The sequence below is a fragment of the Harpia harpyja genome, chromosome 2, assembly GCF_026419915.1.
Source record: "Harpia harpyja isolate bHarHar1 chromosome 2, bHarHar1 primary haplotype, whole genome shotgun sequence".
Classification (NCBI taxonomy): Eukaryota; Metazoa; Chordata; class Aves; order Accipitriformes; family Accipitridae; genus Harpia; species Harpia harpyja.
This window is the reverse complement of record NC_068941.1, coordinates 64,638,327-64,650,061: the sequence shown is the minus strand read 5'-3', so window position 1 is coordinate 64,650,061 and position 11,735 is coordinate 64,638,327. Positions and strand designations below refer to the sequence as shown.

Sequence of the window (11,735 nt, the reverse complement as noted above, 5' to 3'; positions counted from 1 at the left end):
ATCCAAAGCGACTTCACAAGAAGACAGTAAAATTATACCGGATTAAAACAGGTTCATCTGAGGCCAGAACTAGATAACAGTTAGCAGGAAAACGTGGTGACTTCACCAGAAGCAGCATGCTAGCTACTACTCAATATTCTGGCATTTCTTGTGATTTGACATCAAAACAGCTCTGCCTCTGACCAAAGGGTTCTAGTTAGCTGTGTAACCTCTGCTAATTCCCAGAATAAAAGAATGCAAAACTGGGACATAACTACTTTATCTTGAGCATGTTCATGCAAGAAAAACACAGCAGCTCCTTTTCACAGCCCTAATGAAATGTTTTGTGTCAGTGTGTATGTTCTAACACAGCAATTCTGTTTATAGGCTTATAATAAAAAAATGACACTTTATGAGCTACACGATAGTATTTCAACAATACCTTGTTGTGACATGATATGGTGTAATTACTTAGCAGGAGATACTACATTTTATTGTTATGTCATTGAGTCATACCCTTCAGGCCTTCAGACTGGTGTCTTAGTTTGCTTTTTAAAGCCATACAGACCAGCAAGCTAAGTCAAGGGATGCATTAAAACATCCCAGATATCTTTAGACATAGACCGAACATGCGCCTGTACACAGCAGCATGTTTGAAAACACTTCCCCCATCCTTCCCCCTCCCCTCTTTGTTTTGCCTTTGCAGCATTATTGACTGGGTTAATAATAACCAAAGAGAACAGAAATTTCAACCCAAACATGCAAAAAACATGTTACATTACGTTAGGGTCCTATTCAGGCACTTAAATACACAGACTGATCCTATGGAGCCGGAGATGCTCAGCACCTACCACGGACTTTACCCACGAGAACGCATCGCTGGCTTCTCATCTGTCCATGCAGTTTGCACTGCGGGACAGGGCCTTGCCGAGCACAGCGTTTGCCCCTTCCTTGGCATCATTTTTAGGTACCATGTATCAATGAGGAGAGGACATGATTTTATATAGCACGCTGTTAACAACTGTAAGCGCAATACAATGAATTAGTGGCAGCACTTTTCCCTAACCAATGGAGTTGAGACAGTAGGCCAGGATATGTTTGGTTTTTTTTAAAAAAAGCATGGCTCTGACTGAGGTCCCTCGGTCTACCCGTGGGTACGGAGACAAGCGGCTCCCGTTTCACAGGCGGTACGTGCAGCGCGCCCCGCTGAAAACTGTCTTAAGCAGCAAGCGCAGCCCTGGGACAAATTCAGCCTCCCCGCCGCCACGGCGCGCCCCGCTGCCCCTGCGCCCCAGGAGCCCGGGCAGCCGCACGGCGCCGCGGGGCCGGGCCGGGCCTCCTCAGCCCAGCCACCCCCCGGGCAGGGCGGCAGCCGCCGCCGCTGCCCCGCTCCTGCCCCTCCAGCTGCGAGAGGAGCCCGGAGAGGGGCAGGACTTGGACACGCACACCTGCCCCGCGCCGGTGCCGGCCGCGGGGCTGGGCAGGCAGGGGCGGCCGGCCCGCCCCGGGGCCGCTGCCCCCTCCGAGGGGAGGCCGAGCCGAGGGGAGCTGGCAGCGCCTCTCGCCGCCTGCCCCTTCCCCTCCCGCGCGGAGCCCCTTCCCGGTGGGAGGCGGGAGCGCACCCGGGCACGACGGGCTGATGGCAGCCATAAAAAAAACACCCCGGCAGGGGCCTCAGGCAGCCGGCAGTCCCGGCGGCGGCCGGGGCGGGCGAGCCGCCAAGCCGGGGCGGAGGCGGGCCGACACCTCTGCCCCACGCCCGCCGCGCTCCGGCCGTCGGTCCGCGCCTTGGCCCGCCTCGCCTCGCCCGGCCGCGGCCCGGCCCCGCCACCTCCCCGTCGCGACGGGGCGCGGCGCGGGCACAGCCCCGCGGCGGCTGGGCCGGGGGAACCGCCGGCCGGCTCCGCGCCGCCCCGCTCCCTTTCCCAGCCCCCGCCGGCGAAGCCAGCTCGGCGGCAGCGCCCCAGAGCGAGCACCTCCCTTCCTTCCCCCCGGGCGCTGGGTGTTGCTGTTGTTTTGCTGCCGCCGCCGCAGGTCGGCCGGGGTGGGCGCGGAGGGAGGGAGGGGAAGCGGTGCGCTGCGGGGCCGGGTGCCAGGCGCACGCCTCTGCCTGACACACGGGCGGGGAGGAGGAGCTGGACGGGCAGGTTTGTCAGCGGGGCGGCGGCCCCGCTCCCCTCCCCTCCCCTCCCCTCCCCGGGCTGCTGGGGATAATTAGTGTCTGTGCGAGTCTGTCTGCCCCCGGGAGGCAGGGCGGGCGGCGCGGAGTCAGTGCGTGCCCGGCTGTTTGTGCGCGGTGACTCGCCCCGGCCCCTCGGCGGAGCCTCCACCCCGCGGGCGGGGAACCGCCCGGCCCGCCCGGCCGCGCTCCCTGCCGTGACCCTCCCACCGCCACTCACCCCGCCGGCCCGGGGAGCCTGGCAGGGCGAGCGGCGCCGGCGTCATGTGACAGCGCGGCCCGGTGCCAGGAGCCCAGGGGGAAGGCGAGCGAGCGGGCGGGCGGAGGGCGGGAGGCAGGGCGGCGGGCGGGCAGGCAGCTCCTCCTCGCACACAGACCCGGAGCCACCGCGGAGGCGCCTCAGCCGCGGGGACGCGGGACACGCCGGCTTTGCGCCTCGGTGCCGCCGCAGCGCGACACCCCCCCCCCCCCCCCCCAGCCCCCGCCACCCAGCGCGACCCCCGGCACTGCGGGAGCCAACGGAGGCCCGGCACCCTCCGCACCGCCCGCCGAGCGTAAGTGTGAGGGCGCGGGGGGGGGGGAGAGACGGACCGGGCTGGGCTGTGCCGGCTGCGGGATGGAGGTGCCGGAGGAGGAAAGTTTCCAGGCGCTCCGAGCGGCGCGGAGCCCGGGGCGGCAGGCAGTGGGACGCCGCCGGCACCCGGGGACGCGGGAGCCGCAGCCGGGCCGGGGGGCGGCGGGGACAAGCGTCTCCGTCGGGCCGCAGCTGCGGGGAGGGGGGGGGGGGGCAGGACTCGTCTCGGCGGGGCGCGGGAGCTCACAGCAGGGCTCCCTCCGCGGCGCCTGTGAAACTTCCTGCGTGGCCGCCGGCGCGGTGAGGTGGCGGGAGCAAGGGGTGGGGGGCTGCCGCTGCCCGCCGCGCCTGCCCGGGCGGGCAGCGCACCTGTGTGGCCGGCGCCGTCGCTCGGGGCCGGGGCCGGGGCCGCCTTCCCCGCGGCGCCCTCCCCAGCCGGCCGCGCTCCCCGGCGGGGGGGGCTCTGGGGCCGCCTGCCCGCCTGCCCCTGGCGGGAGGGCCTGCGGGCCCCCGCCCCTTAGGGCCGCCCTCCCGCCGAGCGGGGCCGCAGCCTCCGGCCGCCCGCCGCGGTGCGACAGGCTCGTCTTCGGGTAGAGACTGGAGGAAGCGTCGTCGGATCCCCCGCGGGATGTCGTGCCGGACGAAACTGAGGTGAAAAGGGTAGCGGGTTCCCTCGGTTCTGAGGGCGGTGGGGGAAACGCCAGGCAGGGCAGGAGCTCGCGCCTTGGCGGTGTCCCACCAGAAGCGCGAGGCTGATCGGCGGCGCCGTGTCCCCACTTTAACTCCTGGTGAAGTCAAGGATGAGACCGGCTCTCCAAAATTATCCTTCGTATTGTCATCTAACCTTAGCACCACTTAGCCGTGATGTAGGCGAAGTTAAAACGCGTAGCGCCTAGGACGGCACGGCAGTTACGTGCTGAGTGAGAAGAAACGACCGTAATTAGCTTCCCTTTTCGGGATGCTGTTTGTTGGGTTTTTTTAAAGCCGAAATGGGAATAGGAGTTATTTGCTTTGGACCTTTGTCAGGTGAGTGCCTGGCACAGCTAGGGGAGCCCTAGAAAAGGAAGGTTCGGCGGCAGGCACCTGCGCTGGGAGATCACCTAACCGGAGGTTGGGAGAAAGATCTGTTTCGGAATACCTCAAGTTCTTCAGTAGTTATATGAAAAAAATACATTAAAGTTGCTTTGTGTACTCCCCTGGTGATTCGGGTACTGTACCTGCGCTGTCTGCTGTGTTTTATTGGTTTCCTCACCTTTGAAAATTCAGGAAGTGTCACTATTTGTGGAGCTGAACTCTGAAGGTTTTATGTTGGGAAAAGCTGAATTTGGGTGGCTGATAGGAGAGCTCTGAAGACTTGACATTATTTAAACATCCATAAATGTTCATTACCTGTATTGAAAACGAAGGATTACACAGCTGCTCACTAGTGACTTTTCCATAGAATACTTTTAAGATACACTGTCTCGTTAATGGCATGAGGAGCTACTTCTTGTGTGAGAGGAATTACATCTGGATTTGATAATCGTGCCTGACCCAGAAGAGATTTATTTCAAACTAACTTTCCTCTTGTATTTTTAAGAATATTTTGCCTAGTATCAAAATACAAAAAAACCTGAAGTTGACTTGAGTGGCCTTTTTTATTTTTTCCCAAAGGCAAATACTTTTTTTTTTTTTTTTTTCCTCCCCTGCTGGGAAACTGGGGGTAAGGGAAGGGGAAAAAAAAAAAAAAGATACTAAATGGTTGCTCCCTTCCCTGAGAAACTGAGCAAAATTTCCTCTAAGCAGCAGAGCTGCAAGGGAGCCCTTAGGTACTGTGAGGATTTGACCTAGGCAACACCTGTTTAGCCAAAAGCAAAAGTCTTCAGATAAATAATGATCTAAATGTGACTGAGATGAGTTGAAGGCCCAGAGATAATAGAGATGGGAGTTATACAACCACCAAATTACTTATATTTCCAGATCTTCAGTATGAAGAAAGGAAGGAACTGATACCATCGGCATAAAACCTACACCCACACGTTGCTGTGTAGATGCTGTACTAGCCAGTTGCCTCATGTGTGTTGTTAAACTCCAGCCATGAAACCCCACAGCAATTACTAGTGTTACTGTGGTACTCGTCCACATAATTTGCTGTAACACATTCTCACGTTGGATAGTATTAGATGTCCCACCCATAGTATATAAATAACCGATGCAGAGTATGTAAGAGAGAGTATTTGAAACCACAGCTTTGAAGTAAAACAAATGTTGAAGTTACTCTATTGCAAGACATCTCTGCCTCATGTTGTCAGCTTATTTCATTCATTCAGCTGTATATTTAGGTGCTTCAAAAATAAAGTATTATATCCATGGAAAATCAGGTCCTGAGATGAAGTCTGAGTGCGTGTGAAACAGGGATGTAGAAGGCTAAGCGTGTGACAGCTTAGAAAAATACTCTTCGGTGCACTGAGTGACGTTGGTCCTCAGCTATTGAGCCATACTGAACAAAAGTGAGACACTGTCCAGGAGCAACCCTTAGCTTTACAAATCACTCCTGCAATGGTCTGATCCCCCTAGCTCTGTCTACGAAGAAAGAAGGTGCTTACTGTCAGGCTGGGGTGCTCCCTGTTTGATGTCATGAAGCTGTAGCTCTGTTTAGCTACTGGCATTCTGTAAATACAGTAATAAACCAGCTGGTCCCGGGGAAGGTTTCAGCTAATCGTCATGACCTGTGGTGTCTAAAAATCTCCTGCTCCCTGATGTTAAGGGAGCCTATTTGTAAATAGGGCAGGTCCCCTGCATAAGGACAGTGTTTTTATTCACACCCAATGAACAAACACCTCCACCCACTGTTGTTGTTTTAAAAGACTCCAGCTGCTCATGAATATAGGGTCAGGGAGGGCCGCCTAAATGTTTCTCTGTGCTTTCTCCCCAGTGCAGCCAGCAGAGCTGTTTCCTGTTCTTTGTTTCAAGGCTGGGGTTTGCGTCACACATTCCAAGTGGCATATGTGGTGCTCTTTCCTGTTTCAGGCTGTTTTCTGGCAGATCGGTAGCCTCGTCCAGGCCCCTTGTCACTGCCCCTCAACTCCCAATCCCCACCCAATGAGTTATCATGTCTCTACACACTCACGATTGCTTAAGATGCCTGTGTTATGTCATAATAAGGTTTCCAAGTTAACCTTTAACGCACGCCCTCGACTCCAATATAGTTATGGGGGTGAACTGGAGAGCTTCGCTACCTTCGCTGACAACTTGTACTTGAGTCTACAGAAAGTTGTGAGCCAGTTTTCTGCTCTCACTTGCTCATCAGCCGATCTGGAATAGCTCCATTAAAGTCACGGAGTTACACTGGTGTGAAAAGAGTGTGAGAAGAGAATCTACATCTGTAGGCTCATACTTATAAGAGGGTTTTGGCTTCTGCCATTACCCAACCTCAATGGCCCACCATAAGCACTTTGTATTTCCAGATCTCAAAAGGAATAGGTATTTTCTCCTTATACAAACTAGAAGATTTCGCTGTCTTCCAGATGTAATACAGAAAATGAGGCACTGCTGGCTAACTTTTCTTTGGAATGAATAGGTATGGCTGTCCCACATTTTGCATTTTTGAAGGCATAAAAATAAATTTTTTACTCCTGTTTTTATATTTGTCTTCTCCCCCCACCCTGTTGCAGGCAGACATAGAGATGAGAGGAAATATAAAAAGAGTGCATAAATCTTTGTGTTGCTTTGGATCTGACAGAAGAAGATCTAAAGGACCCAAGCCAAAGCTTATTGAAATCAAGAGAAAGACTTGCATTAACTTCAGTGGCCTTTGAATCAGGCCTTGGATGAAAATGCAAGATGGAGTGTTTATTCTTCTCTGTCACTTATGGGCTGGAATCTGCATGGTTTCTGTACAAACAGATGTACTTCCACTCTTTTATTTTACCTCTTTTTATTTCACTCATTTTTAAGTAATCTTACAGTTCCTGCTGTTGCTCTTTTGGATGCTAAAAGTTTGCTGTTTGTGGTCATTGCAGGTATCTTTTAAGAAGTATCCGAAATACATGCTTTAAACTTCCTCTTTCAGGGCTTAATTTTATGTGAAAAATAATTTTTACTGAATTCTGTGCACGTCCTTACATCAACTTGTTTTTTGTCTGTTCAGAAATCCAGATAACAAGAAGTATTTGGCCACACAGTTTTGGTAAGTTGTTTATTGATTATTTTAATTTGTTACTCTCAGTTGTTTTTACATAGTTGTTTTTCTGTTAATTTTAGAATGCCATGGGTGAGTTTATCCATTAGAACCCGATTAAATATCTTAATTCTGGTACTGTTAATTTGCACAGGATTTCAAACATATTTAACCTTTTTTTCCCATGACAGAGGGAAAGTGTTGCATTTAACTGCATTTAATACTGGAAACTTGTGAATAATAAATGCAGTAAATTTTGTGGTTCACACCTTCTTGTAGCCAGAAGTTCTACAAAATCAGGGACTGAGATTAAAATTATAATGGTTTTGTAAACCAACTTTTTAATATTAATTAACACCACTAACAGGAGGTCTTTTAGAGTTCTTTTATGCTGTCAGTGTTGAAGCTTTGTGTTTTCATTCCAAGGCTAGTTGCTTCCAATCCAGAATATGAAGTTTGGCAGAGCTGGTTTTAGGAGAGATTTAACCCTTCCCTGTTAAGCATTCACTTGATGCCGAGGTTTTCTTTGAGGGTTTTGTAGCTGTAGTTGATATCTCCCAGGGGAAGGAAGTGTAAGTGTAGATCAGCCAAATGGAAAGATACAGCTCTAACAGGTTTTTAATAATAGTAAACTAAGTCAGAATGGAAAAAAAAACCAAACGTGTGGTCTGTCTATCATGCAGTCAGTGTGTGTTACCAGCAAACTAACTTGATCCATGAAGGCATGACAGACTTTCCACTTTTAAAGAGTCTAAGCTGCTTTGATCACTTGTCTCATTTGTACCCACTACACTGTCCAGCTCTTCTCCCTGGGTTTTTTTTCCGACTTCCATAGGTACATAGAAGTTCATTGACATTTGCCCTGTATTCAAATCCTCATTCAAATTAATCATTTAGGCTATTATTCATAAATGTACACTTCCTTTCTTTAGGATTAGGTTTTTTTTCTTCTTCCCTATACTATCAAAAGTGTTGAATCTCTGTTTCATATGTTTCATGAAATAGCAGAACCTTTTACATAAGAGTATTTTCTGTCATTCTTCCCTCATAATAAAAAGATAGGATTTATATTTCTCCTTTTAAATTATCTTCAAAATTTACCTCTTAAGAAAAACACAACAAAAAAACAAAGTTCAGTTTGGAAGGGAAAGATTATCATACCATTCCACATACTTCACTTGTTTTCAAAAGTCTGATCTTTTATCCTTACTAGACTGTTTCTCCTTCTAAGAAGTAGCTTGAGACAGGAAACCAGACAGCAGTCTGCCCTGATAAGGGAGAATATTGTCTAATGGAGGTGCCTCAAGGGCTTTTCTTTCTCTCTCCCTTAGGTTCAGTAACTGTAGAACTGAAGGTTGAACAGGCTTTACATGGGCTCCATTTTTCCTTGGTAGAGAAGTCATTTTCTTAATGAGCACTGCAAGAACTTTTTTGCCCAAAATTTTTACATACAAGAAAGCCATTTCCAGGCATGTGGCTTCAAAGAGCCTGCAACAGTATTATCGAAATTTTAATGGAAATACTGATTAGTCTGCTACACAGCTGATAAATGATTACATCAAAGCAATTCTAGGTCAAACAAAGTGATACCAGCAAAGTTAGGATGCACAAGTTGTGCAAAACCCAGATTTTTCAGCCTGTTTGCAGTTCTGAAAGGAGGAAAGTAAATGATTTTCATGTCAATAAAAAGCAAAAATAGTCTGAAATACTAAATAACAGAATCCTATAGAAATATTCTTTTTCTTCATGCCTATCAGGTAAAACTTTCAGCAGAAAATTTTTGCCCAGGCACCATTTTCTTTTTACGCAATATCCTGACATTTTCAACAGTTATTCCTGTTTCCCAGTGGAAATCCAATGAATAAACAAACATTGAAGGCTGCTGATCAGTGAAACGTTTTCTCGGTGTACTAGTTCGTCATGATTTTCCCCCTGCTCTGTTCTTCATGGGCTGGCTGCTCCAGTCCCTTCCCCCAACACCATGTCTGGGCCTTTGCTCCTTTCCCTGCTCTTGCTTGCTTTGACTGAGTCTGACTGCTGTGCTGAGCTGGAGAGTTTCTTTGCCTGCTGCTATTTTGGGGCCCAGTGCAGTAAAGCGCTTGCTTACTTCCCATTAAAGTTAATGGAACTTTAGAAACATTCTTTTGCTGACTCAGGTCTTGATGAGCAACTGGTACAGTAAGTGCAAACACATCTTGTTACTAGCCCTGGAAAACACTTTTTGTACCTTTTGCAGGGAATCCTGCTCTCAGAAACTTTTTTTTTCTCTGTCAAACTCTCTTTCAAGGTTCCACTGAAGAAGACTTCTCACCCAGGTTCAGAAAACCTCCCCACCCTTTGGCTTTCATCAGTGGAGACTATTCTGATATTATCACTTCTCCTTAGTATCAGGGGAAGTTTGCCTTGAGGCTCACAGAAGTAATAGTTTCAGAGCAACAGCCTAAGTCCCAAAGGGCTTGGACTGAAGAGCTTTGGCCACATGACTTACGTTGGCTGCTAGATACCAACAGTTCTGCAAGAGCTGCACTGTCTTTGCAGAGGACACTCATGCAGTGTTAATTTAGCAGATATCATTACATTATTCTGTAATTATACCAACAATAACAGTCATACCTTGAAGCTTCTAGACAAAGTCTCACTGTACCACAGGGCAGCATTCCTTGCTTCCCCCAGGCACAAAGATTGAGAAAGCAAACCCCATGCATGCTTTCATGCAGCATGAAGAGAGGCAGAATTTATGGTCACCACCCCCCTGTCCGCAACAAGAGTCAGGTGACTGAGTGGTCTTCCAGGTATTTAATGAGAGCAAAGGCTTTGTGTTAGAGGGAGGCTTTATAGCTGTTGGATGTGCACAGTCAAAACTGGCCCTTCACCCCACCCTTTCCTTTCATAACAGGTCTGCAGAGTTGGTGGACCTTGAAGGTAGATGCACAGAGCTGCTGGGAATAGCTGCAGTGCAGTTGCTCTTCTCCAGCCACTCTGCAGTGCAGATGTGTAGTCTGGGTGCATTCTTGAACCGCTTTGCTCATTTCATCCAGGGTAAATAATCTGTACAAGTCCTTATTGTCAGAATACACGTTAAGTATCTTTAAGCTTTCATTTACTCTTAATTATGTCTCTGAAACAGTGAACAATACCTGTCAGGAAGTTAGTATTGAGAAGTCTTCAATCCTGACAAGGTGATGAACTCTATCGGTGATGAACTTCCCTTCTGGAAGGGGTACTTCGCTGCATATTGGATCATAAGGGCAGAGTCTGTGGTTTTTTCTGGCTTGCTGTCTTCACTGGACTTCAGATAGGAAAATACTGAGGGACTTTGCCTGGACTTCACCTTGCACCTGCCCTTATTTGCATACAAAACCCAATTGCTTCATTTGTCTTTCTGAAGTACAGGGTGTGAGCAAAATGTTATCAAAAGCCATGTCCTGTTTGGACAAGTTGGACTGACTTGGCAGAGATCCACAGGGTGGAGTGAATGGGAGGAGGCAAGAAAGTAAAACTGGGTGGCTTGTTAGCAGAAAAAGAGAGGGAGAGCAAAAAAAAGAGAGGGTGGAATGTTTGCCTACTGGATTGTAGTTAATTATTTAGTTTCAGATTACATGCATTTTAAATTCTTTTAACCCACATGAAAAAACCCCTTTAATGCAAAATAGTTTATCTAATAATGTGAAAGACAAAGGCCCTTATTTTTTAATATGCTTAATATGAATATGTTGTTGTCTCCTCACTCTTTTTTCTGGGGTATCTCAGGAATGAGAGACAGTGTTTTGATTTTCCAGAAATTAGTTGTATTTACTAAACAATTTGTGGGCTTTCAAACAAGTACATTATGAAATCAGTGTGTAAAATAGAACCCAACTATCTTTTCATTCCTCTGTAATAGAAACAGATAAGACTGTTTACCTTCCCTATTGCCCCCTTCTCAAACGTTTAGGAGAGAAAGACTGAGTTTTTGAGTTAGTAGGCACAATTTTACAAATAGACTAGGAAAAACTACTGACTTCTTAGTAGGAGTAGCATGCTTTATTTGTGTGTTAGTGTGCATGCATGTATTTGCTTGTGAATGTGGTCCAAGCAATAGATTTGGAGCATTATTTTTAAATACAAAGAGAATTTTTTGTGAGTTTATTTGCAGCCTTAGGAAGGTGTCCTTCTGAGCTAAATTTTAAATGCCAGACCCAAAGCTGGTTTGTATTGACTCTAGCAGCTCTATCAGTTTCCACCAAATAAGAATTTGACCCTCTGATCTGGACCGACAGAACCAAGCATTATATATTAATTAATTTTCCTTTCTTGAAAATTGGTTTCCAGTCACTATCAAATGGGGAAAAGAAACCTACCACTTAAGAGTAATGTGATAAAGAAGTGCTCAATTTCTGTACTATGATGCAGCAATAAAAGTAACGTTTTCCTCTGCTGTTCTTAGATGACTGCACCCGAGAAAGATTGAGAATTCCTTTTCACTTTTATTCAGTGCAGTACACTTTCTGTTGTCTATGTCAGTCTAATTCCTACACAGTAATTTAGAGCCCTCTGAGGAAACACTCAAATGTGTAGCATGACATGTGAAATGTGTATCAAGTGTCTTTCATGCACTTTCTTGGAGTAAAAGGTGAAAAGGAGTAACTCTTAAACTGAAGAAAATCAAATTTTAAAACAACAGAAATGACAAAAAGAATAGCCTGGGAGCATGACTGCTTACTTGGAACAAACTCTTTCCTTCTCTCCTTTCTTTTTCCCTTTTTCCTTTTCCTTTTCCCTTTTTCCTTTTCCTTTTCCCTTTTCCTCCTTTTCCCTTTTCCTCCTTTTCCCTTTTCTTCCTTTTCCCTTTTCCTCCTTTTCCC

At 48.0% G+C, this 11,735-nt stretch overlaps 1 protein-coding gene across 2 annotated transcripts in view; it reads left to right on the top strand.

Annotated features, from left to right (window-relative positions):
* Positions 1-2,601: 2,601 nt before the first annotated feature.
* KLF3 (KLF transcription factor 3) overlaps positions 2,602-11,735 on the top strand; it is a 29,194-nt gene continuing 20,060 nt past the window's right edge. The window contains exons 1-2 of one of the 2 annotated variants that reach the window (XM_052780260.1): positions 2,602-2,712; positions 6,862-6,900. The gene's annotated coding sequence lies outside the window, so the exon portion shown is untranslated. Of the gene's footprint in view, positions 2,713-3,223; positions 3,384-6,861; positions 6,901-11,735 lie in introns of those variants that run through there. The other variant, XM_052780261.1, reaches the window with a different exon arrangement.